Source organism: Ambystoma mexicanum, chromosome 3q, assembly GCF_040938575.1.
Source record: "Ambystoma mexicanum isolate Mex_15411 chromosome 3q, UKY_AmexF1_1, whole genome shotgun sequence".
In the NCBI taxonomy this organism is placed as follows: Eukaryota; Metazoa; Chordata; class Amphibia; order Caudata; family Ambystomatidae; genus Ambystoma; species Ambystoma mexicanum.
This window is the reverse complement of record NC_090926.1, coordinates 1130572621-1130598271: the sequence shown is the minus strand read 5'-3', so window position 1 is coordinate 1130598271 and position 25651 is coordinate 1130572621. Positions and strand designations below refer to the sequence as shown.

At 46.2% G+C, this 25651-nt stretch overlaps 1 protein-coding gene across 3 annotated transcripts in view; it reads left to right on the top strand.

Moving 5' to 3' along the window:
* The window catches only part of LOC138447675 (CD209 antigen-like protein C), a 262417-nt gene that overhangs the window by 217480 nt on the left and 19286 nt on the right, over nt 1-25651 (top strand). The window lies entirely within an intron of this gene.

The window sequence follows — 25651 nt, the reverse complement described above, 5'->3', positions numbered from 1 at the left end:
CTAATCCCCCTCCCACACATCCTGTCTACCCCAGACTCAGTGGCGCCGAAAGGAGGGCTTTTGTGCAGAAGCCCGCCAAAAGGACGAACAAAGGATCCCCGACCTGGGTTAAGACTATAAAGAAAGACACGAGAAAGAAATTAAATCAAAGTTCTGGCATTAAAAACCGGAGTAAAGTTAATATTAAAATAAACCGGCGGTATGTTAGATGCTGTCAGTAAAAGTAGTAGCCTCAATCAATGGGAAAATCCCATAGGAAAATATTTGCAGTCGAATATTTTGGTAGTAACCACTGCCACCAGCCAGAAACTTTTGAGAGAGGAACTGTACGGTACCCTACTGGTTTTGTTCATAAGATTTGACTAGTAAAGTCAATGGGGACTTTACATGTCCTGGGAGACAGTAGTCAGTCCCAGGGTATGGAGTCTAGGTTTGGGGGTCGCTACGACACCCCTTTGGTACTTGACGGAGGGTGCTGTGTACCACACATGAAAAAGATGATTCCTATGAGGGTGAGAAAATCCCCATAGACCATAAGCACACTAGATAGCCTAAAACACACACTAGCAATCTGCCTAAGGGTGGGGAAAAAGGGTCTCACTCTTAGCAGGAGAAAAAAATAAACCCCTCAAATCCAGCAAGGGGGGACTCTATAGGTAAGGGAAATTAGCCATAGAAGAGAATTCTCCCTAACAGTTAACTCAAAGCCTTCCATCTATCACCTTTTGGTGGTATCAGGTAATATTATCCCCATATATATTGTCGCCGTATATAACATAGCCGGGAAAAGGTTGTGGCGATATTATATGGGTGACCATATATATAGGGACAGGGGCAGCGGGGGTTGCAGGGGTGTCCCTCGCTCCCCATGAAGGAAAAAAAAGGGTTTGGGGTTGCTGGGGTGTCCCCTGCATGTTCCATGTAATAATGTCCCCACAAAAAACTGCCATTTTTCAGCGATTTTTTTGCATGGCGATATTTTTGAGGGGACATTATTACATGGAACCCTTTTGGTATTACTCTGCTTCCCACTTCTGAACTACATTTTACATGCACTGCCCTTATATATTCGAACCCAAAGGATCAGTAACTTAAATATGATTTGTAAAAATACAGTAGAGATCTATACTCAAGCTGCAGGTTTGTATCCAAGAGAAGCCGGCAAAACATGTCGACGTGCTGCGGCTAATAAAATGAATAACAACGAGATTGCTCATGCCATGCTGTCTCAGGGCAAGGGTCCCTTTTATGTCCCAATTTTGCCAGCAACTGAAGAGAACCCCCAGTTAGGTACAGTGGTTTCCTTAGTATCACACAGATTGGTTAAGAGAGAGAGCTGAGTTGTGCAAACACTTGTTTGCCACTGGCTCCTTCCCATTACCCCTCAAGCACTCCCTTGTGCAGCCTCTCCTAAAAAAGCAATCTGCAGACTCTTCCTGCCAGGCTAACTACTGCCCCCTCTTTCGCAAACTCTTGGTCTAGTTGTTCATCTCCCAACTAATCCACCACACTAAATCAGTTGGTTGTCTCCGCGACAACCAGTCTGGCTTCAGAGCAGATAGAGGCAGATACATTGCTCTCCTGAACACCTGTGAGGACTTGCTCTCAAACCTTGACTCCAACTCTCCTTCCGTTCCTATCCTCCTCGATATGTCCTCTAACTTTGACACGGTTAATCACTCCACCCTTATAAATTGGCTGTGATACCCTCAGCATCACGGACAGGGCACTGGATTGGCTGACCTCTTTCCTTTCAAATCGGCCCTCCCAAGTGCAACTGGGCCCTTTTTACTCCTCTACCTCACTTTGTACTTGTGGCATCCCTCAGGGCTCTATCCTCTCGTCGTGGCCACATTGCCCCTCTTGCCCACTTGATCTCCACATTCTCTCCTCATTTCCAGTGCTATGCTGACGACACACAGCTCTCCTTTAAGCTTCCCTACTCTTCCTCCTCTATCATTCGCAACTGTCTGACTGCTATTCAGGAATGGTGTGCTGCCTTAATGCCAGTAAGACAGTTATCCTTCTCGTTGGGACCCCTGCCCCCTGCTTCCCTTCTAATCTCTGACTGCCCTCCCTGGGTCCTCTCCCCTCACCCTCGTGTGAGGCCAAACACGTGGGTGTCATCTTTGACTCCTCTCTCTCTCTCCTTCCTATCTCATATCTATTACCTTGCCAAGAAGCCCCACTTTGAGCTTCACCTTCACTGAGGCTTTCTACCTTTCCTCACTTTCTCCCGGAAACTCAGGGTCTCCAGAACTATGGTTCTCTCCAGGCTGGATTACTGTAACAGCCCCTTCCTAAATCTTCCTCTTTCCTCCCTCCACCCTCTTCAACTAATATAAAATAGGGCTGTGGGACTTATCATTGGGCTCTCTCCACTGGCTCCTGGTGTTTGCAAGGATCCAAGTAAAGACCTTCTGCACCACCCACAAGGCTTTTTAGGGGCATGGGACCTCACTACACCCAACTCTCTCTCCCTAAACACCTCCCTGCTAGAGTTCTTCGGGCCTCAAGCTCAAATTATCTGCAGGTCCGACGTTTTTTCCAAGCAGAGTGGGGGGTAGATCTCTTTCTTTGGCAGAAGCCGCCCTCTGGAATGGCCTCCCTGCCCCTCTTCGACTTGAGCCAGATCTCCTTATGTTTCGGAATTTTCTCAAGACCTTCCTTTTCTCTTCCTCCTTCCCCCTCCCTTACTAGTCTCCACCTGACACTCCTACTTGTTGCCTGTGTCCTTTATGAGCTTTACCAGGGGGCCACGCCCCCCTCAACCAATCTTTCGCCCCCACCCTTTACCAGCACTTGCCTATGGGCGCCCTTCCCTGACTACCCTTCTGAGTATTGTCCACTCCCCATCCCCACTAGATGAACCCCACCACTTTTCCCAAGACACTTGCCCTCCTTGGCTCCCCTAAGCACTTGCCCAGCCCATGGGTCCCCCTCTCTCCAGCACTTCTCCCTCCTTTCCCTCCCCCTGCACTTCTATTACTGCACTTGCATGATCTGAACATCACAAGGTGTAGTAGGACCATTATTGTTATTTTTCTCCTCTGCCCCTCACCCTCCCACCCCCCACCCCTCCTCTTGTCTTGTGGTGCCTGGAAACACTTTTTGCTGTATAGGCACCAAACAAATGTTCAATAAATAAAAAAATAAACATGACGTGAAGGCACTGGGCTCTGAGGCCATGCTATTTGGTAGCACATTTGCAGTTTTCAGTCTTCCAACTATACATCATCCCACACATATTTAGTTTTGTAGCAGCGTACAGTCTTTCCTGCATAGTTTGTCTTACCGGATCTACACTAGTGCGCTGACTCGTTATCCATGCTGGCAGGAGAGCAGTCTTAAGAAGCAAACTGTGACCGAGCCAGAAGAAACAACACCTGAAGGGGGCGATCTGCCAAAAACATGCAAGGGTGGGCAGTGCTTGTTAGGGAAAAGGACGTGTGCATTGATTTCAAAGCTGCCTTTTTTAGACTGAACAAAAATCCACTCTGGTTGCCCGTCCTTCCTGTCAGTCTCAAATAGCCCAAAAGTCTAGAGCAGGGATCCCCAACGTGTAGTTTGGGAGCAACATGTTGCTCGTGGCACCCTAAAATGTTGCTTGCCAGTTGCTGTGGGCCATGGTCAAGAAGGGGGTGCTGAAGGAATGAGACCTTGGTAGCAGTATAGCCAGGACTGAACTGTGCTGTAATGTTGTCCAATGAGCCTGCTGTGGTTCCAGTTGGCTAATTGTTGTATATGCAAGATTTGAGTTTGTTGCCACCATGCAAATCATTTTTCAGAAAATGTCCTTACTCATTGCAGTGTCATTATTAAAAAGTTGTCATGTGCGGATACTTTGACCACCTGGCAAACAAATTTGTGAGCAAAATAATTGAACCATGTCCCCATGTTTGTGACCTGGAGACAATTGCCATCTTTTTTTCTTTTGTACAGGCAGTAAGAGTAAAATGGACAAATAGGTTGCAAGTATACCCAACTTCCCTTTATTAAATAATTTCCAAATGCTCTTTTTGTACAAGCAAGGTTTTGTTTGATGCCACTGTGCATTACATTTATCAGAAATATTATGTTTGTGTCACCTACATTTATGGTTACATGGTGGAAAAGTTGTCATCATTTGATACTCTGTCCATCTGGCATGTGGATAATGGGCAGACAAGGCAAATGCATGCCACATTTGTCATCATTACATCATTTGCCTTATATTCAAATCAATGAAGTACCTGTTGATAAGTTTTCATTAGCAAGCCAATGGAATAATCCAAATACCAAGTTAACCCCACAACGCCCCTCTATGAAGTGGTCTTCAAATGCTCAAAGTTTTGACCAATGTTTGCCACTACATTTTATCACCAATAGCGTTTGTGCTGGGAGGAGAGGCCCCAAAATCCTTGAAATATAATTTGTATTCCTAACCACTTTTTAACCAATGTAACAGGCCCCAGGTGCTTTAAAATGCACTATTTTCCATTACATGCCAATGGAATTCTTGGGGCTAACCCTCAAAGCCCCAGTGAAGTAATCTGTAAAGCCTACCTTGTTCTGACAAGTATTACCCAATCAATATTTATTTATTAACATATATTATTCCATTAACAGTTTGCAACATTTAAAAATACATGTATCATATTTCATAAAATTCACTCCGAACAAGCATGGAATAAAAGAGCAGCTGTAACACATTCAAAGAAACTATATATATAAACCTGATCATTACAATGAATGATATAAAACATAGCTTCCATGCATGTCCTAATACCATTTAACCAAAACTAGGGTCTTACCCAGTGCTTACACAAAACAGAACAAAATAAAAAAAAACTTTGACTCCAATTTTGCAGACATACTTGGTTCTTTCCCCTGCACACCTTCTTCGTTTATTAAGATGGGGCAAATTTGAACGTACCATTAGCACCAGCTTCCTACGTTTTGAGGATCTTATTTCACAGATTTCTCCTTGCTGTCGTATATGAGTACTTAAAGTCTGCATATAAGGCTAAGGAGGGAAGCTTATGTATTTTATAGACATGTGCATCTCACCCCATTTGACAAGCTCTTGCTTTAAGAGCTATTAAAGTCGACTTATTATGCAAAGTGTTGTTATATTCACGTCCCGTCACCAAACGAAATTAGCAGTGTCTTACAACCTCCCTCGTACCACGAGTATTTGTCTTTACCAGGGTAGGCCACAATCTCACTTTCACTAATATTCACATTATGATTAGCAGGAAATTCCACATGTGCTTTTAAAAAATAATTTAAAATCACCTTAAAACTGAGCACCCCAATTCAGCTCATAAGGTGCTACCTTGTGTACCTTAAGAGAGAGACCTGCTATTTGGTGAAGGAATTTATTTTGCAACACCTCCAGGATATGACAGTTTGAGTAACCCCAGGTTTTACAGCCATAAAAAAACATGGAACCAGACTGTTGCCTTATATGCCTTGAGACACTTGTCCAATCTGAACACCCAAAACTTGAAATACAGTCGTAAAATCCCTTTAATCCTTAATAAGGCCCTTTCAGCTGTATTATTAAAATGGTAGGCCCAGGCACCACTCTTTCAAGAAGAGAAGACCCACAAAAAATATGAGTGGCCCTCCTCAATTCTACATTCATTGAAAACCCAGCTATACGGTTCCCCCTTTTCCCAAACACCATAATTTTTGTTAATATCATATAATATCAAACTACGGCTCTCAGAATAGTCATTTGCATATAAAAGACACTGTTGGAGCCCTGCCAGAGTTAAATCCATAACGCGTAAAGAAGCATGCTAGAAGGTGTACCCTCCAGAAAGAGTGGATTAACTTTCCTAAGAGAAGTACTATGGTCAAAGTCTGATAGTAATACATTGGGGCCAAGGAACATACCTGTCTTACACCTTTATTGGTGGGGGAAAACGAATCCGAGTGATTTGCTTGCGGCTGAAATTAACACAGGCAAATCGTTTGCATGAGAAAGGTGCGAACTACCAAAAGTTTGCACCTTTCTCATGCAAACACACTTACATACAACGGGGGCTGCAGTGGTGTCCCCCGCATCCCATGCTCACTATACTGTCAAGTATAGTGAGCGGGGTGTTGCGGGGGACACCCCTGCAGCCCCCCTTTTCTTTTTTTTTTTGCGGGTGTGTAGCAGGGATATCCCCCGCAACACCCCGCTCACTATACCACACAGTATAGTGAGCGGGGTGTTGCGGGGGAAACCCCCGCAGCCGCCGCAGTCTTTTTTTTTTCACATACTTACCTATAATGCTACCACCAAAGGTTCGAGCCTTTGGTGTTCGAACCTTTGGAGGTAGCATTTTTAGGACTTTTTGACCATGCAAACTCTTGCATGCGGTCAACACGTCCTAAACCGGGGAAAACAATTAATAATTCCCTGATCTTGTATATCGGACAGGTGCTAGGATTAGATTTGTTTGTTTGTTTGTTTGTTTATTATTTGTAATGCGTGAGCATACCCTAAGGTAACAGGGCGCAGCCTTTACATGGATATGCGAAGCTTAGTTGCAACAATCATAAAATATACATAAGCACAATGACAGTAAAACGCAAGATTATATTCATATATACAAATAGGCACAATTGGTTACAGTGTGTGTGACAGGCATAGGTAGAAAAAACTAGGCACCAGCGTGTGTTTGAAGGCTTGCTTTTTCATCCATAAAACTACCTTCGATCGGAAGCTTTGATAGGGCAAGTCCCTTCTAAGGGTTGGTGGTAGTGAGTTCCACAGCTTAGCTGCTTGCACTAGGAAACTGTTGCCCCCTATTGTAGAGCGTTTAAAGTTAGGGATAGCCAGGCAGTCCTTGTAGGCTGTTCTTGTCGGTCTCTCAGAGCACTGTCTATGAAATCTGTCTAGTAGGTAAGTCGGGGCAGCGTTATGAAGGGATTTGTAAGTGAGGGACGCCGTTTTGAGGGTAATTTTGTCTTTAATAGAGAGCCAGTTGTTCTGTTGGCTATGTCCTGTGATGTGCTCTCTTCTAGAAATGCCCAAGGCCGCTCTAAGAGCGTTGTTCTGCAGAGTTTGTAGTTTGCTAGTGGTGGCTTTAGAGGATCCTAAGTAGAGGACATTACAGTAGTCCAAGCGGGACAGAATGAGGGCTCTAGCGATGGTAAGGCAGCTAGAGTTGGACAGGAATGGTTTGGCTGTATGGATCAGTTTGCATGTGTACGCCGTGGAGGAAGCTGGGGAGTTTACCTGTCTGTTGAAGGAGAAGTTAGAGTCCAGACAAAAGCCCAGTGTATTAACTTCTTGTCCCACTTTGATGTTGTTCCCATCGATCAAGAAGGAACTATAGACAGGGCTTAGTTTCTTTAGACTGGTGGTGGTGCATAGGATGATGAGTTCAGTTTTATCATCATTCAGGCATAGCCCATGTATGGCCATCCATGCCTAGATGATGATGTACACACTATTCACCAAGGCCAAATCCTTTTCATAATCTCCAGAAAGCGGAAGGCGGATCTGGGTATCATCTGCGTAGTTGGTGTAGGCGATACCGAGATGATCCAAATCATCGAAAAGGGGCTTGGTAAATATATTGTACAGTGTAGGGGAGACTCAGGAGCCCTGTGGTACACCGCAAGTGATGGGTATGGGGTCTGCTGCCGCTGTGGGTGAGAAGACCCTCATGGTTCTGTCGTTGAGGAATGATCTGATCGAGGTGATGGCCTCGGCAGAGAAGTGGGCAGACGTGTGGAGGTGTGTGCACAAGACGGAGTGATCAACCAAGTCGAAAGCTGCAGAGAGGTCAAGCAGGAGCAGTAGGGCTGCTTGGCCATTGTCTCTGAGCTTATCGACTTGTGATTTCAAGTCGATGAGAGCGGTTTCAGTCCTGTGTTGTGGACGGAAGCCTGATTGTCTCGCTCCTAAAAGGTGGTGTTCTTCCAGGTGCCTCTGTATTTGTACATAGGCAACCTTGTCCAGGATTTGTAGACGGAAGGGTACAGTTGTTATGTGTCTGTAATTAGTACGCGTGGCAGGGGCAAGTGTGGGTTTTTTTAGTAAGGGAAGCACCCAGGATTGTTTTAGATTCGAGGGGATGGAGCCAGTGGAAAAGGAGGCATTAATTCATTTTGTGATGAAGGGGGGGATGTCTCGGGCGGCATCTTTAATGAGCTGTGCCGGGCACAGATCTCCCTGACAGTGACATGATGATTTTTTCTACTTCTAGTGTAGTCACTTTAGAGAAGTTGTAGCGAGGGGTGTGGGCTTCTCGGGCTTCTCGGGTGGTTTAGATGGGAGCGGATCATTTAAGGAAGCTTTTTTATGGGCAATTTTGTTTTGTTGGGTGGCAATCTTGTTAGCTAGGGCATTTTGGATTTCAGAACACCAGTTTTTATCTTTTGTGCAAGTATCTAGTGGAGCTGTGGGGGTTTCCACTTCTTTAAGGATGGAGAATAGTTCCTTTGTGTTTGATTTTGCTTGGGATACTCGGGAGTCAAAGAAGGTACGTTTAGCCAAGTAGATATTTTTTTTGTAGAGGGTGTTTAGTTTAGAGAGTTTGAGTTTATTGGCTACTGAGGGGACTTTTTTCCAGGTAGCCTCGCAATTTCTTTTTTGCAGCCTTACATTTTTGAGGAGAGGTGTGAACCATTTGTTTAGGTGCGATTTAGGCTTGCTAGATCTGAGTTTGAAGGGGGCAATAAGATCCAGCGAAGTGGACATGATTTTATTATATTCTTCGACCAGAGTCTCTGGGTCCGAATTCTCGGGGAGTGAGTTGAGAGTAGGTTAGGGATAAGTCTCTCGACTGTAATATTCCTCTTGTTTCTTGTGAGTGTGGGGGTCCTGATAATCGGCCGGGGTAAGGGTCGGTGGTGGAAATCATAAACGAAACCAGGTAGTGATCGATCCAAGCTAGTGGTGAAATATTGATGATATTCGCAAGACAGTTGTGGTCGACTATCCAATCAAGTATTCTGCCTTTGGCATGAGTAGGTTCCATGTTTCTTTGTGTAAAGCCTAATTCAGAGAGGGTATTGACTATAGTATGGTGAGTAAATCTTCCGGGTCATTGTAGCCCAGATTGAAGTCCCCAAGGGTAAGTACTTGGGTGGAACTTTTGAGGTTTCTAGTTAAGATAGTGTTTATGTCCTCGTCAAAAGTGCCTGTAGGGCCTGCTGGGCGATAAATCGGGTGGATGTTGAGAGTCTGGGCATTAGTGAGGGGGACTTTAACTGAGAGTGTTTCACAGGAGCGGACGTTGATTGTTGTAGATAATCTCATGGTAAGACTGCATTTGTGGATAATAGCGACACCTCCTCCTCTGGAGTTGGGTCGATCTTGTCTCAGGATAGAGTTATTATCTTGGGTAGCCGGCATGAGCATGGGACCTGCTGCTGGGTGTAGCCAGGTCTCAGTGATAGCAAGGAAGTTGAGGTCTTCTTTGAGGATCAAGTCAGAAATGTCTGTTGCATGAGCTACTAACGATCTGGCATTGATCAGAGCTTGCTTGATTTGGGGGCTTGCTATGGTTTTAGTAGAAGTAGTGTGGCAATGGTCCTCAGTTATGTCACAAAATGGGTCTAAGTTAGTGGGGTTAGGAGGGGGTGTCGGGTTAGGGTTCCGAGGGGGGTTAGATTTTCTTGTGGATAGTCTCGGTTGGAGCGGTGTCATTTTGGGTTTCGTATGGTAGGCAGTGAGCGGACAAGGGGCTCATACATTTTGGCTAGTCTGGCTCTAAGTCCGAGATTCCTATCAGTAGTAGAGCGAGGGAGGCTGATGGGTATCACTAGCTGTAGGTCATTTAAAGCTAGATGTGCGTTACTAGATAGTTGCATGTTAAGCATAGTTGGATGTATTATGGTCAGTGGGAACGGTATAAACCTCAGCAGAACTGAAATATTTATAAGGTACAGGATGCAGGCGAGCACACTTGTGAGCAGGGCTGCATACTGAATGATAAAGCAAGTGATTGTAAGCCTGGCGCTACTACAGGTACTAAAGATAAGGCTGAGGCAGTATTAATCGCTCACTAGACAGCGTATGTTATTTTGAATGCCAGATATATAGTGTAGCGTTGCGAGAAATGTAACACTAGGTAAGGGGGCAATAATCACAGTCTAACATGTAGCAAATAGGGTTTATAATAAGCGATCAACCAAGGAAACGAGCATAATCAATGGCAATAGTTCATGTAGACATAGGGCATTATCCACTCAAATTTATTATTTCTAGGCTAGCATAAGTACTAGGAATACACATGATGACAAGATGACTATCATTTTAAGGCAAGTAGCTAGTATGAAATATGGTGACGGACAAGGCAGCAGATTATCAGACTGACGTGGGTGGATCAAAGCATGAACATAAGCTTGGTGGTGCTAACATGATTACATGCTGCTGTATTAGGTAAGTACGTTAAATCATTTCCTAAGCATGCTTACTTGGCAGCAGGCTCTGCTAACCGTACCTTCAAGCATTGGCAAGACTATGTGCATCGTAGTCAATGGCGGTCATGGAATTCAGGTGAAAGTGTCCATCTGTTAGTGCCTCCTCATGTCTGATTGTCAGCAGGACGTGCGGAGGGGTCACGGGTTCCGCTGATGAGGATGAGGTAGAGTTAGTAGACAGGGTGGGGAATAATCACCGTAGCGCAGGTGCGGACAGGGGCAGGCAGGAAGGGGCCTTTGGCTCTCGGGCCTTAGACGACTTCGACCGGCTTCCGCCTCCGGTTTTCTCTGCTGGTGTATGTACGGAAGTTGAACAGGTTGCTAGGCAACCAGTGCTAATGCTACAAAAACGCGTTTTCTATGTCAGCCATCTTGCGGCGAGGAGCAGCGCCGGCAATCTTGTGGGCTCGTGGTTGTGAGTGTGCCCACAGGCAATGGGGCCCTAATATCAGGCCAAAGTAGCAGTGCAGCTGATGATCGCGAACCAGGCAGAGATCAAAGGCTCAATGGTAGGCAGAGCGGGCTCGGGCGAGCACGAATCCTAGCTGCTCCTGCAGCATTGTGCAACGCCGGAACGATCGGGCACGAACTGGAGAGGGTGTTGCAGGGCTCCTGCCCTGGAAGATAGTTAGGGATCCCAATAAAATGTAACTTATGTCACAAGATGTTTCTATCAATCAAAAATACTTTCTCAAAATCCCCCCAAAAAAAACAAATAGCGCCTGTCTGTGAAACAGTGGCCCACTGTACAAACGCCTCTCCTGAAACCCACTTGGGAGGTCTTCAGGATATTGTTACTGTGAGCCCACTTCTCCAGTCTGAGCATCAAACATTTGGAGAATATCCTACTGGCAATGTCCAGTTCGTAAATAGACCTGTAATAGTGGGGGTCAGCAGTGGAACCCTTTTTAAATGTAGGCACGATCAGACTACTTTTCCACGAAGATGGCATAATGCCTACCTGGTCAACTGAATCAAACAGGTTTCCCAATATAGGGGAACACCAATAGGGGAACTGAGCGAATTTGCAATACAATTTGGTGTCATTCAAAATCATGGCCCTCTCTAAAAGCTCCCAAATCATGACCTGCTCGCAAATCTTGACACTGACACTCCCTCTGTTGTAGTGATAAGCAGTACCCGCACCTCCCTGGGATCCAGCCCTTTGTGCAAAGTAAATCACTCCTAATTACCTTCCCACACAAATAAGGTTTAAGACGCACAATGATCTCAGTCTGGAAAAAAAGACAATCACACAGAATATATGATGCTTGCATTTATTATCTACAGTGGCTAATGAAAACTAAGCAGCAATTTATAATAATGTGGAAATAGAAAGTGCAAGCTATATAATGCCAATTATCAATCACAGATGAATATGCAATTATTTGGTCTTACGCTCCTAATGAAATGTAGATGAAGGTACGATCTGATCACACCCAGGACCCTCGCCGCTACAGGTGCCCGGCACTCCTCAGAAGAGGAGGGGAGGACTGGCCAAGCCCCCACAGTCCTACACCAGAGCGGGGATGTGATGTTAGGAGTCTCGGCCCTGATAGTGCACAGCTGGTCGTCCAGGCACTGTTCTTCTTGATACGCGCGTCTTTCCAACAGCCCAGGATGAGTCCCCCCTTCCCTGGTCCAAGTATAGTTCTCTTATTAGGAGCTGCACGTCAATCATCATGATGTGTCAGCTCTTCGAGAAGCTTCTAGGCTCTCCCTTCCCGGCAGTAAACATGTTTTTTGCTTGGAAAGTTACAAGACTGGAAACAGCCAGTCTTGGCTCCCAGGCTTCGGGCACTGTGTTTTGAAAAGATCAGACATTCTTGCCTTATCAGTGCACCTGACTCGCAGAGCGAAGACGAGCAAAGCTGTGCCTGGCTCCCAAGGGCTGCATAGAGCCTCTTGCAAATGCTAGATGTTTTATGTCTTCAGAAAAGGCCTTCGCAATTAACCCCTTGCAAGCATGCAGGCTCACCCAGTACGAGAGTCCGGGTTGATGTCAGCATTTTCCTCCACGCTTCGAATAGGCTCTAATACACACAAGATAGCTCAGTGGGTTAGTGCAAATGCAGGTTACTGCAAGCGCCTAGCAGCTTATCACGACATTCCACCCCTTTCGAAGTGAGGCCTGAAAATGCTAACTCAGTTCCATGATCTGGAAGCATGCACAGTGTGCTTTAGGCCAATTAAGCGTTTCTCTAGCGCAGTCATTCTAGTATAAAGGAAAGACATTCTGCGCAAGAGCCCAATGAAGACGATAAGTATGAATATTAGGGAAATCAGCAACCACAGCAATGGGTGCAGTATTATATTAAGCAGCGTAGTGGAGGAGGGGGACCACCCAGTGAATATATCCCACCAGTGGTGAGTAGTAACTGATTGCAGATGGTCAGCAGTTTTGATTAATTGGTTTCTGTCTATTATCAGCTTGTACTCTGCAGAAATAACTGAGGTAGCTAGCGTCTGGAAATCTTTCCAAGCAGTTTGGGCAAACTGTCTAATAGCTTGAAGCCGGGCAGTAATCACTCCATAGGATAGAGTCCAGTTAAGCAAATGCGTGAGCTCAGCATGCAGAGTAGTGTGAGACCACTGGGTTAAAGAATATAGGGTATGAGTAACAATGTCTAAGATAGTCACAACTTGATCTACGCAAAAGACTTGAGGATTCCCTAATAGCTTATAATTGTTAATAAGCAAGGAATGATTAGTAACTACGCAAGCTTTATGCTGATCTATCTGGAAGATGTCAGTCCCATTTATGTGGTATTGCATCCAGGTGCACTCCCCTGCTACGGGATATATGCATGGGTCCGGAACCCTCCCAGTTAGGGGACACACCCACCCCTGATCCCAGGGCATGCAGGTGTGACTGTGGATGGTGTAGTTTTGGCTGTCTAACCATTCCCCTCGTATTTGCGGAACTCACCAGGAACCATTGATTTTCATAGGCAATACTATAAAAGGGCACCATATTTCTAGAGCATAAGCAGTCCTACTAACTTGCATTAACGCATGGCAGGTGTTATTCATGCAATCAAAAGCAAGCGGCTTAATCCATATGTTTGCTGGTAACTGTAGCTCTGTGTGCCAGTGGGTTGAAGATAGTCGCCCCCATTCGGAGCGGAAAGCCAACACCTGCTGATTTAGCAAAGTTTGCCATAAAATGCATCGTGTGTCTTTAGCAGTTTTGTTGACCTGTCCTATGGCAGAGAAAATGTCTTCATAGCTGAAATTCTGCCACTTCCAATGGTTGCCAATACTTGTAGCAGTGTTGCGCAGGGTAGGACTTATCAATGGGCCCCACTGGGCCAGAAGTTTTATAGCGCCGCTGGCATCAGAACCCATAGTGGCTAACTTGTTGCGCACAGTTTCTATGTCAAAAGCATTTAAAGCCCCCGTTCCCACTCCCGCTGCACCCGCAATCAATGAATCTAAACCCCTAGCTACGCGCAATTTGGTGATGGGCCATAGAAATCGACTCCATTTATAGCAGCTTGGTAGTACTAAGGAGACATTGCCCCGTGATAAGTCTATGTCTAAGTGTACCTCTGAAATGATGGAAGCGTGCATCACATGTCTGCAATTTAAATGTTGTCTTACTACTGGAAAATCTAGCATGTTCACAGTTTCTACTTTGTGTGATTTGAAAAACACCATCCTCCAAGTGGGATGCCTACCATATACAATATTGGTTTTTGATACAAACACCATACTACCATCTGGTAGAGGCTGTTTCAACGTACAATTGTATGAAAGGCATTTGGTCAAGTTATAGTCCAGAAAATCTTGGCGAGTACACCCATTGCAGTTCTTGGGGCAAAAGAAACATGAAACATCAAACAAATGATTTGATCCATTCACTGAAACCTTTGGACCTAAGATTTCATAAGCGCCAGTCATATGAGTTAGTGATAAAAGGTGTCCGACAATGTGCCAATCTAGAACTCTTGCAGTTTCATGTGGATACTCATTTGTAACGCTTTTCTCACAGGTTACGGTGCGGTTGTAGTTATCACGCAGGACTGGAGCATCACGTGTAGTGCATGCGATTCTCAGAGTCCATGTAGTGTCTTGCAATAACCCACTCTTTACAGCGAAAGCGTTGGTTTGGCAGGCCAGGAGCACCCACAGCAAGGCAAGTCCCATCCCCTTCATACTGCTCTACGTTCGTGGTGTGAGCCTAGTAGCGGGAATATAAACAGGCACATCAGAATTATGCAAAAGTACAACATAAGTACTTCCAACACCTTGACTTAACACTTCCCCAGCCTCAGGCTTTTTGTTAGGATGGTGCACCCACACCTTTTTTCCCGTGCTACCGAAGCCTCCTTCCCCCCTCAATGTAGTGTCTGGGGATTGCTTGCTTTCTACTACTAGGGGGACAACTGCTCGTTCACAAATCAATTGGGCAATTCGGTCATATTTGGTTAATGGTACTGCAGATGCACCAGCATTATGTAAAAGTACCGAAACAGTCCCTCTATAATCAGGATCAATCACACCTCCCAATATGTCAATGCCTTGTTTTGCCAGGCTGGATCGTGCAGCAATGCGTCCATAAGTGCCAGCCGGCAATTTGATGCCAATACCCAGCGAGATGGATTTGGTTTGCCCCGCCGGTATAACATCATCTTCACAGGTAGATAGATCAAGTCCAATGCTGCCTGCAGTCGCTTGCACAGGCAGCTTAGCTTCTTTGTCGGTTTTCCACACAACAAGAGTCTTTGTAGATTCCACTTTCGCACTTGTCAGTCTCACAAAGGAGAGTGTGAGTCTTAGTCAGCTTCTTTATTTGTTGCTTGAGCAGCCCATTGCTACGTTCCACCAGAGCAAAGGATTCTGGGTATTGGCTGATGTGCAGTGTCCATTTTATGCCTTGCTCTAGTGCCCAGTCTTGCACATTGTGTCCAGCAAAATGGCTGCCTTGGTCTGATTGGATTTCATCCGGGATGCCATAGTGTCTGATGAGGTATTCCATGCCTTGCAAGGTAGCCCGTTGATCTGCATGGGCGACTGGATAAGCTAACAGCAGTCCAGAGTATGTGTCTACCATGGTCAACACATAATGCTTTCCATTCTCGGGCGGTAAAGGGCCAATGTAGTCAACTTGCCATACGCTAGCAGCTTTTTCACCTCTTCTCAAAAGGCCTTGAGGCTTCCTCTCCAGAGGGTAGTGCTTCACTTCACTGCACACAGAACATTGGGAGGCAGCTTGTATGGCTTGATCCATGGTAATGGGCAATTGTCTCTTTTTTGCCCATTGATAAGTTCCTGTTTGCCCTAGATGCCCTGAGGTTTGGTGTACCCAATCCGCCATCCCTTGCAACACCTCAGCTTCTTGCGGTGTTGTCACTGGGCGAATCTTTGCCATTTGGTCCACTTCATTGTTGAACAGGGCAGCCAGTGAGGTGTCAGGGGGCATGTGTGCATCGACATGCCCAATGCAGATTTTGCACCTCTCACCTTTGCACCACATCTCTTCCCAGATGTCTGGCCCTCCCCAGATCGGTGTGTTCTTGATCTGCCAACCATCTCTTCTCCATGCCGGTGCCCAATGTGTCAGGCCTTGATATGTGGCCCAACTGTCTGTGTATATGTATGCAGTCTCTGTTTCCTTCACCTGTTCAATCACGGAGACCACTGCCTGCAGTTCAGCATACTGACTTGATCCTCCCACACCTTCTCTCATTAGCAGTGTTTCTCGGTGGGGCTGGAATGCGACAGCTTGCCAGTGTCTTTGCCCTTTATCATACTTTGCGGTGCCGTCCGTGAACCATGCAGACTTTTGTTCTTCTTCTGTCAATGTATCATAGGCGGGTGTGACTTTGAAGGGAGATTCTGGCAACGCCACAGGGGTGTTTGGTTCAGGCATCGCTTCCAGATCTACCGCCTCCAGCATTTGTTCTTGCAGTCTGGAAACCCCTGTGCGGCCAGCTTTCGCACTTTGCTGTAAATACCATTTCCATTTGACATGAGTGGCGTCTTGTGCTCTGCCACTTTTCCCATTTGCAGCAGTGTCATGCACCCAGCCCATGATTGGAATTTCTGTGCAAATTGTCACTGGTTGCTCGCCTGTGATTGTTTCAGTTTCAACTAGAGCCCAGTACACTGCAGCAACTTGTTTCTCAAGCGGAGTGTATCTTGTCATAGGATCTGTGAGTTTCCTTGACCAGAACCCCTGTGGCACTCTTTTCTGTCCTTGCTTTTGCCACAAGCTCCACACAGCCACGTCATTGTAGACAAGAATCTCCAATTCAAAAGGATCAGTTTTTGTCAGGGGCCCCAGCGTGATGTAATTTTGCAATGCGTCTTTAGCCTGTTGGAAGGAAGTCTGTTGCTCTAGGCCCCATGTAAAGTCATGTTTCTTTCTGGTGACTTTGTAAATGGGTTTCAGTATCAGGCTTAAATGAGGTATGTGATTTCTCCAAAACCCCATTAACCCAATGAATCTTTGTGCCTCTTTTTTATCTGCTGGTGGAGCCATCTGCTGAACCATATCAATTACCGGGTCAGGAATTTTCTTAACTGACCCAGACCAGATTGCACCTAGAAATTTCACCTCTTGAGCAGGCCCCTGTACCTTTTTGGGATTTATGGCCCACCCCCGATTTTGCATGTGTGTGATCAACTTTTCAGCAGCGTTTTCTACATGTTCTTTCTCAACACTGGTCAGCATGATGTCATCAATGTAATGAGCAATAAATACATTATCCAATTGCACCATCTTTAAGTCTCTGGCAATTAATCCATGACACAGAGTGGGACTATGCACATACCCCTGGGGCAATTTAGTAAAGGTAAATTGTCTGTCTCCCCAAGTGATAGCAAATTGGTCTTGTGATTCAGTGTCAATATCAATGGAGTTTAATGCATTTGCCAGGTCAAGGACCACATGCCATTCACCCACTTCTCTCGTAAGGTTTTCAATCAGGGTGATGATGTCTGGCACCGCCGCAGCTAAGGGCGGCACCTTCTTGTTCAAAATGCGGTAATCAATTGTCAGACGCCATGTCCCATCCGGACGGTGGACAGGCCAGATCGGCGAGTTGAATGGACTGACTGCCGGCCTCATTATGCCAGCTTTCACCAATGACTCAATAGTTTCACCAATCTCTTTATGTCCTCCTGGCAACCGGTACTGTTTCACGCACACTGGGTCAGCAGGAGGAGGTAAATGCAAGGGGGACCATTTGGCATGCCCAACCACAACAGGGTTAATAACTCTCACATGGATTTTTCAATTGCCAAAAACAAATTTGCCTAAATCTGTAGTCACACTTTTGCCCAACAATACATCCATGCCAAGGATGTACACCGGTATATTTGCAATCAAAACATTTGCTGTGAAAGGCAATCCCTCGCCAATTGACATTTTTACATTAAAGGCTTTTGCAACAGTTTCTGCTCCCCCATAACCATTGACCAAAACTCTGGGACCAGATAATTTACTGGGATTGCCATTCAGAATGGTTACCTCAGCTCCTGTGTCTAGTAGAGCCAAAACATGTTTTACTTTCTCATCCAAGTACAAGGTAAGTGGCACAAAAGGGCGTCTGTCTCTGGGACTAGTTCTCTTTATTAACCGTACCTCAAAGACAGAGCCAGCCCTTCAATCAAAAATGGGATCTGGGACCTCCCACCTGTCCTTTGCCAAATCAGGGTAACCTTTTGCTCGCACTTTGGGCTTCAACACCTCCTCTTCAGAGGGTGCAGAGGGCTTAGTTTTTTCCAATCCCTGTCTTTTTAATTTTTTCCATTTCTCAAGCAGCACAGATGTGGGTTTACCATCTATCTCTTCCCTTGGAATTCCTGCTTTTAGCAGGTCCACCCACATTTGTCTGCGTGTGATCTCGACAGTATCAGCTTTCTCTTTAGATGTTACATTTTTACCACGCTTTTTCTCTGAATCATTGTTTGCAGCCACTAGGCGCGCTGCTTTATGCACATACAGCCCTTCTAATTGCCCTAACAGAAGTGCCACTTCACCAATGGCTTTGCCCTGCGCTGGACCCAGCAATGAAAGCAATGCGCCCTTCATGTGACTCGGTGCATTTCTTAACAAACGTGCGCGCATGCCAGCTGTAAACAACTCCATGTCAGGCCCTGCAAAATTTGCACTGTACAGTGCTCACTGCAAACCCATCTCTCTAAGCTGATCTGTTGCTTCAGTTAGTGATTGCCAACCGCCCCAACTCTCTTCCATATCCATTGGACTCCCATACAGAGTCATTAAGGCAGTCTGAAGCCAATTTAACAAGGAATGAGAACCTTGCTGTCCGAGCGCACCGCGCACTATCTGTCCCAACATCACATTAGTAGTGAGTGAACCCATCTTTAACAGTTCCTCTGGGGTTAAGAAGATACTATCGGCACCCGTGTCCCAGAGGCGAAGGAACCATCTCAGAAGTGCTTCACCTGGCTTCTGTCTAAATAACTTAGCAATCTCTAAAAGCTCTGTCTGTGTATAATCGCGGACAATCCTTGTATTCTGAATATTTGCACCGCCAGCTTGGCCTTTTGACTTGTTAGTGATTAACGGCCGCGCTGGATAAACACATTTCTTTGGAGCACATTCCAGCTCCTCTTCATCAGAACAATTTAATTCAGCAAGTCTAATTTCAACAGACTCATTCCAGTCATATGCTTGCTCAGTTTCACTATCACTGACTTCACCCGACCATAAATTTGGGTCCCAGTTATCTTTCCTAATTAGCGCGCAAATCCTTATCTTTGACGGATTGCCCCGCAGTTGTCTGCGCTTGTGCGTGGCTACACGCACAGCTAAAGAGGCACACCTGTCCTCCATCTGATCAGCCCGTTTAACGGACGATTCAAGGGTCTCTCTCATAATAATTTGTTGCTCTTGGAGCAGGGAAATCTCATCTGTTAATTTGCGAATCTGCGCATCTTTAAGAAATTCATTCTCATGCACCTTTCTGAGCGCCTGCAGGAATAACCAGCCTATGTTTCCTGCTGCCTTTAGCTCCCTTCTGCATCTCTCAAGCGGTAAACTCTCCAAGCACTTACTAATTACCGCCGGGGAAACATCATCTTCAAGCATGTCCCATGCCCTCGGTGCCGAGTACCGATGCAAAATATCTGCCACACCCGACCAAGCATTTGATGCCGGCCATCCTGGAATGTGACACAGTGCACTATCTTCCCCATTGCATTCATCTTTTGCATGTTTTTTCCAGAATGGCATCGTGCTCGTAAACCCTGCTCACAGCGCCAAATGTAGTGATAAGCAGTACCCGCACCTCCCTGGGATCCAGCCCTTTGTGCAAAGTAAATCACTCCTAATTACCTTCCCACACAAATAAGGTTTAAGACGCACGATGATCTCAGTCTGGAAAAAAAGCCAATCACACAGAATATATGATGCTTGCATTTATTATCTACAGTGGCTAATGAAAACTAAGCAGCAATTTATAATAATGTGGAAATAGAAAGTGCAAGCTATATAATGTCAATTATCATTCACAGATGAATATGCAATTATTTGGTCTTACGTTCCTAATGAAATGTAGATGAAGGTACGATCTGATCACACCCAGGACCCTCGCCGCTACAGGTGCCCGGCACTCCTCAGAAGAGGCGGGGAGGACTGGCCAAGCCCCCACAGTCCTCAACCAGAGCGGGGATGTGATGGTAGGAGTCTCGGCCCTGATAGTGCACAGCTGGTCGTCCAGGCACTGTTCTTCTTGATACGCGCGTCTTTCCAACAGCCCAGGATGAGTCCCCCTTCCCTGGTCCAAGTATAGTTCTCTTATTAGGAGCTGCACGTCAATCACCATGACGTGTCAGCTCTTCGAGAAGCTTCTAGGCTCTCCCTTCCCGGCAGTAAACATGTTTTTTGCTTGGAAAGTTACAAGACTGGAAACAGCCAGTCTTGGCTCCCAGGCTTCGGGCACTGTGTTTTGAAAAGATCAGACATTCTTGCCTTATCAGTGCACCTGACTCGCAGAGCGAAGACGAGCAAAGCTGTGCCTGGCCCCCAAGGGCTGCATAGAGCCTCTTGCAAATGCTAGATGTTTTATGTCTTCAGAAAAGGCCTTCGCAATTAACCCCTTGCAAGCATGCAGGCTCACCCAGTTCGCGAGTCCTGGTTGATGTCAGCATTTTCCTCCACGCTTCGAATAGGCTCTAATACACACAAGATAGCTCAGTGGGTTAGTGCAAATGCAGGTTACTGCAAGCGCCTAGCAGCTTATCACGACATCTGTCCTCATTCTTCTTGACCTCTCCTCTACTTTTGACACGGTTAACCACAACATCCGGATCACACGTCTCCTGATCGCCGATCCCAGGTGAAACTCAGAGCCTTTCTCTCGACTATAGCTCTCTGAACCTGTGGCGTTACGCAGGGATCTAATCTATCCCCCTGGTTCTTCAACGTCTATATAGCCCTGGCACGTGTGATTGCCACTTTCACCTCTAACTTCCAATGTTACGCGGATGACAACCATCTTACTTTCAGGCTACCCTCAACCACCTCCTCCACCTTGCTCATATCTTACTGTCCGCTATTCAGTCCTGGTGTGCTACAACTGACCTCCGCCTTCACGCCAGTAAGACTGAAATCGTTTGCATTGGGACCCCTTCACCCGCTTTCACACTTTCACTCTGGCTGGCCTCCCTTGGCCCTACGCCTGCACCCACTTACGAGGCAAGAAACCTTGGGATAATATTTTACTACACTCTGTCCTTCTCCTCTCACATTTCGGACATCTCCAAAAAGTCTATCAGCTACACCTCCTCAGAGGTACTCTACCTTTTCTCACTTTCCCCCAGCATCTCACTGTCTCCAGAGCCCTGGTTCTCTCTAGGCCAGACTATTGCAACAGCCTCTTCCTCAACCTCCCTTCTGACCTGCGCCTACTGCAACTCTTCCAGAACAGAACCGCAAGACTTATCCTTGGCCTCAAGCCCAGGGACTGCATCTCTCCGGCACTGTAATCCCTTCTCTGGCTTCCAGTGGCTGCAAGGATCAGGTCCAAGACCCCTGCATTATCCACAAGGCTTTTGGAGGCCTGGGAGCTACCTACCTGCAACGCTGCCTACCTAAATACTGTCCCTCACGAGCCCTCCGCTCATCTAACTACAACCTTCTGCATGTGAGCCGGTTCTCCAAGCAGAGATTTGGAGGGAGATTCCTATCCTCAGCAGGTGCCTCCCTTTGGAATAGCCTTCCTGCCACCCTACGTCTTGAGCCTGATCTTCTTAAGTTCCGTAAACTCCTCATGACCTTCCTCTTCTCCTCTTCCTTCTCTCTCCCTCCACCCTGCTATCTCTGCTCTTTCCTTCTCCCCCTCCTCTTCTTTACAACTCGCCGACTGGCCGCCTTGTGTACCTCAGAGTCTCACAGGTCCCTGGCACGCCTCAGGGCCCTACACCAACCCTTACTGCACTTGAGATTGAACCCGAGAGAGTGGCTTTCTCTGCACTTACCCCAGTCTACACTGACCGAGTGCACTTGGACCTCCCCATCCCTGTGACCGTTGTGCACTTGCACGATCCGTACGTAACTTAACTGAAGATCGTCTGTCTGTTCTCCCTTGTCTTCACCCGTTAATTGCGCTGGTAAAACTGCTGAATCGCCGTCACCTATTTGCTGTATCTCAAACTGTAAAATGTATTTTACACACTTACTCTGCCTGTGCAGACTATTATCGTGTCAGAATTTCAAGGGCTCTGAGCGACTGTTGTTTTTTCCCCTGTTCCCACCCTCCGTGAGCACTTTGAAACACTTGCTTGTCTTGCTCTTTATAAATAAACAATAGCATATACAATACCATTCCAAATTAAGTTTTTCCGTCAGCTATTAGGGGTCTGTCTACCGACACCCACATATACGCTGCATCTTGGAGTGTGTGTGCCATATCTCCTTGATTTACTCTCAGTTCAACTGCAGACACTCTAGTTTCTGATCTGGACAGATGACAAAAGATCACTAACTTATTTAATCATGAATAGCAAATAATAGCACCATCCCACCCCCAAATCCCTCAAACCTCTCCCTCACGGCCTCCCTCCCTCCATACTTACCTGCGGAACTGGAGCTTGAGTCTGCCGCACCTCCCGCTCTGGCTGCTGCCATAGAAATGGAAAAGGGACTAGATCCATCTTTTTGTAATTTTCTTTCCCTCCGGAGATTGGCTGTGCAAGCACCACAAATCTCCTGAGTGGAAAAAAATCACAGTATCCATAGAGGTGGCGGCTAGATGATCTGTACAGGGAAGGAGGCTCGAGCCCCTGGTCCGCTTCCTGACAGCCAGCTGTGTACAGGGCACAAGAAGCGAGCCCTTATAAAAGTGTCAAAAGGCAATTGACCATTACGAAAACCCAGGCCGAACTGGTGACGACTCCCGACACCAGGAAATATTAAATGTCTGGGAGAAGTCCAAGTGAAACTTAAAATAGCCTCAGAGGACATTAATAACATCTGGAGGGTGTAAATAATTGTTATATGAATAGACACAAAGATTAGGAAAGTAAATTAACCAAGCTAACCCACACCTTGGCCACTGGGATTATTTTCTGCCTGTCACAGGTTTCCCCCCTTCTCACCTGTCTGTGTTGTTTATTGAAGTTCTTTGATGGAGTCTTCTTGTGCACATTTCGGGTCTTGTATAACCTTGTGCGTACGTCCTCGGGTTCCAGCGTGCATTCGGCAATCCGACTCCTGGAACGTTCAGAATGTCTGGGAAGTCCTGGGAACCGATGAAGCGTGTACTTGGGAGACGGGTACACAGAGATCCAGGATGCAAGAGGTAACAAAGAGGAAGGAGATGAATGAGAAGGAAAATTAGGGCCCAAGAACCAGGAATCAAAGAAGTTGGCGAGAGCGAACTACGATAGCGCACGTCTAGCTACTGCAAGCGGTAGCGTTGAGACGTGCGGGGCCGCGGGTGCGTGGCTTCTTTATAGAACGTGCTGCGTCCGACGCAGAAGCTGGTAAACAGCATTCCGTGTTCGACGGCCATGTTGGGAGAACTGCTGAGTGGAAGCCCCTACGTGTCAGGGACCAGGAAGTCCAAAAGGACGCGTCCGATGGTTCATGACACTGCCAGTACGGCTCCAGAAACCAGACGCCTCTTAAAACGTATTCAATGGGTTGCCTTCTCGAGTACAATCTGAAGAAACCAAAATACGTAAATCCGTCTTCGGGAGGATCATCGACAAGAGCATAGTTCTCAGGAGGGTAGTCATAGAGGTCCTCCAGAGCACACCAACAGAACCATCTAGGGCTAATCCATCGAGCCAAACCCCAATTCATTTCTGTCATCAGTCTGTTACACATTGTTGATTGGTCAACACCAGATCTTGCCAAGAGTCCTGTCTCGTCAGTGTGTGACCTTAACTTTGCCTGCCTCAAGGTAAGAAGAAAAACCATAGTCGTAACCTTTATGTCACTTGAAAAGCCATGTGAATCGAGAATCCTTGACTGTTTAGCCCTAAAGACATAGAGAAACAGTAAAACATTTTGTGATACAGTCCCTAGCCATTTCCAAAGAAAGTGTGGTGCTGGAAAGTCAAGAGAGACTCCAGGGACAGCATCATCGTCCCAGTGGGGGTGGATCAAAAGATGTGCTGAACCCAGAGATTGTGAAAACCTCCATAATGGAGCTACAAATCTTATGAAAAACTGTGAAAGACATTTGGTAACCAGCTAGGAGAAGGGAATCATTTACCTAGCCCTATGAGAACTTTATGTGATTTCTGTTGGGTTACAGAGAACCCAGAACCTTTATAGAACCTTTGCTTTGAACAACCTGAGAGGCTTTTGGACGCTTTGTATCCAGGTGAATGTAGTCATTCTCCTGGGTTACGAACAGTAGCTGGACTTTATGGCGTTTTCTTGTAGTTACAGGAATAAGGAATAGAGTAGGAGCCTTTGTGACCGGTACAGTGCCTTTTTCTTTCGACTCAAACATACTTCCTGACAAGCAGCTGAGGTTCTTTCGTTTAGGTAGGGGAATCCTAGGAATAGATAGGTTTGGTTTTCTTTTCATGAACGTCAATAGTAACCACTATGGTACCACTTGGTCCGTCTCTTCATTCCTTGTCGCCTAAGAATTGAATGGGATCTTGCCCAACTGCTATATAAGTTGGGGGAACCCACTGAAACATAAATAAAAAGGAGGGGTGGCAAACCCACTACCTACTCCCTTTAATTCTCCTTCACCCAATGGGTGACCTGTCCTATCAATATCAAATGGAGGCATTATTGCAGCACCTGATAGAATATCAAATTCAGGCAGACCAATGCTTCCAGGAAGGGTAGCATAGGCTAGTCACCACTCAACTTCAGCCAAAAGTTCCACATGGTGCACTCCAGTCCTACTGGGAGGGAGAAGGTCTTGGGAATGTTCTTCTTAACTTTGAAACACTGGCCAAACAGTTTCCTTGGACCGATGAATGAAACAGTTGTTACTTTGATCTCCTCTTAAAGGGAGGGATACAAGCATCCTATCTGACCCTAAATCACTAAGGTACTACCTCGCTTGCCAAGATTAAACAGGGGTTACTACATCGGGTTGGCTAAACTGAAGGGAAGCACATTTTGGGAGATTCGGATGGGCCCCAATGAAGCACCATTAGAACTAGGAGCCCTCATACAGAATACCCTCTCCCAATGGTTGGGAAAAAAGGTTATAGGGGCATTAGCCTTAGAGCAGTTACTTAACAGGCTCCCAACTTTTTTACACCGGGATGTACTTCAACACAGTAAACCGAGCTTGATCATCGCTGTCAATACAGCGCTAGCCTATGCTGCGGCGGCCAAACAGCTAAGAAATCTACATAGAGAGGGGGAGAATAAGAGGGAGATAAGGTTAGTGCCCTTTGCCCCCTTAATGACCTAATGACCAAATCTGATAAACTTTCCAAATGTACTCCTAAAGAGGATGAAAGGATACTGGAAAGGAAGTTTCCCTTTCTCCAGGAGAAGACCGCTGAGAAACCAGATAGGAGTAGCGTCTCTACTAGTACAACTATAACCTGTTTCTTCTGTGGAGAAAAGGGTCATCTGGCCCGACACTGTCCCCGTAACATTAAGGAGGAACCTATGAAAGTGGGCTGGATGGCAGGAGATATTAAGCAGACAGGGGTTGGTCCTTGCCATTGCAAGAAATTAAAAATAACTTTCTATAATATTCAAAAACACAATGCACTTATATCTACTGTGAGCATATGCTGGGTAGCGGTAAAACAGATTGCAGAGTAAAGCGGT